The 2,033-nt window shown below is 39.1% G+C and overlaps 1 non-coding gene across 1 annotated transcript; it reads left to right on the forward strand.

Annotated features, from left to right (window-relative positions):
- The first annotated feature begins 1,311 nt into the window (after nucleotides 1-1,311).
- Trnat-agu lies at nucleotides 1,312-1,385 on the forward strand. Its single transcript has one exon. It is a non-coding gene; the product is annotated as a tRNA-Thr (tRNA).
- Nucleotides 1,386-2,033: the final 648 nt, after the last annotated feature.

Here is a 2,033-nt window from a genome sequence, read left to right on the forward strand (position 1 = left end):
TTAAAATTCCTAAAATTTCTTAAAATTCCTCGAAATCGATCCTCGATTTTAACATCGAGGAATCGAATTTTCGAATGCTATAATTTCGCAATGCGATTACAATTTCTTCGAACCGATATTTCATTAACGCGAATTTTTCGAATTTTCCTAAAATTTCTTAAAATTCCTCGAAATCGATCCTCGAAATACTCACTCGATCACGATCGATCGCGTATATATATATATACCGGCGCCGATTTTAACCCGTAAAACGTAAGTTTGAGAAGCACTGGGTTGAAACACATCCGTCTGTACGTGATCGTCCGCGAGTATTCGTAAAGTGAGCGAGAAAGAGCAGGAATGACATATGCGGAACGTAGCCACCTCTATATTTTACTTGAAGCCATTCGCGAGAATTTACGAGGAGCACCCGATACTCTCTTTCTCTCTGTCTTCTCGTCTCCCCCGTCTACTCTTTATCCATACATCCATCTCCTCCGCTATATTCCTCGATTCTCTTGGTCCCACCACTTTTTCGCGCTTCCTGCGACAACATCGTGTACGATCCAAATTCTCGTAGATTCTGTTTACGCCTTTCCTTCCACTCCTTTTTCCTCCCCTCGCAAACAATATTCGCCAAGAAATTTATTTAATCACGAGTAATACACGAATCATACCGATTTGTGCGAGTAACTCAAGACGCTTGCTGCATATATATATATAGGATGTATAGGAGCAAAGGGGATTTAATGGATCGAAAAACTCGAGGTTAGAATCTCCAGTCCCGTTTTCGTCGGGATCAATGAGAAATTAACGGAGTCGGAGCAATCCACGAGTTCCAACGGATTATTTTAGCCGTTAACGAAGTAAACGAGAGAGATAACTCGTCGAAAGGGAAATACCGTTTCGCCCGGGGCTACGTCTTTAATCCGTTTCTTCGTGGCAATCGCGAGGAAATCTTTTGATTTTGAGAAAGCTTGATTACAACTTCTCGTTAACCATTCACAAAAGAGGCGCTCCTGAAATTGAAGAAACGTAATACGCGAGCGGAGATTAGAGATGAGCGTGTTAAATGATTCAGACAGAGGTCTGATACGTCTTTTCGATACGAGAAGGAAGCGAATCAACGATTGATAAATCGAGGAAACGGATCCTTTTATTTAGTCTCGTAGAACGTTATTTTCAGCGTTTCGACGAGTTTACCGTTGTAAAAATTTTACGATCGTTCGGGAATAATGTTTCTCGATTGTCGTATATGTATATGTATCTAATGTTATTTATAAATTATCGATTGCGAATTTAAAATATATAAATATTTCAGCACGTTTCAACGGCGCCGTGGCTTAGTTGGTTAAAGCGCCTGTCTAGTAAACAGGAGATCGAGGGTTCGAATCCCTCCGGGGCCTTGGTTGATAATCAAATATTTTATTTTTTTTTCCTATTTCTTTATTCGATATCAAGACACGATAAAAAAAGCCATCAGTATACTAACTTTTTGGTTATACCTTAACAAAGAACGCCTTCCAAAAATATATCTCCCTTTCTTTTTTTTTTTGTGAAATAAATATTATAAATAATACAAGTTAATTTTGTTTTCCTTAATCTTTAGTGATAACAATGATTGCGATACGAATATCCCGTGCGATTGAAAAATTTACTTTGAGACAGCAATTAGAATTATACGTAACATATTCGACAATAATATAAAATATCTGTACGATAATATCGCGGAAAAATTGGCGATGGAAGGCCTCGATGATTGGTTATAAAAGGAGCGAGAAAAACTTTTTAATTGGAAGAATACGGTGTAATTTCGACGCGCCTAACGCGAATGCCACAAAGTCTGTCGCGGAACTTTGAGCAAGTTTTATCAACCGTTATCTTTTATCTCGGTACTTCGCCAACTTTTTAAACCTCTGCCGGCGGGTCAGCATTTTTAACCCGCAAGACGTAAAGTTAAATATTCACTTCATGAAAGTGCCATAAAGGGGCACAGTTTCCTCTTCTTAGCGGCTTGCCCGCGTGGAATAGCGCGGCCAGGAATTCATTTACTT

This window comes from Apis dorsata, unplaced genomic scaffold, assembly GCF_000469605.1.
Source record: "Apis dorsata unplaced genomic scaffold, Apis dorsata 1.3 scaffold_77, whole genome shotgun sequence".
Lineage (NCBI taxonomy): Eukaryota > Metazoa > Arthropoda > Insecta > Hymenoptera > Apidae > Apis > Apis dorsata.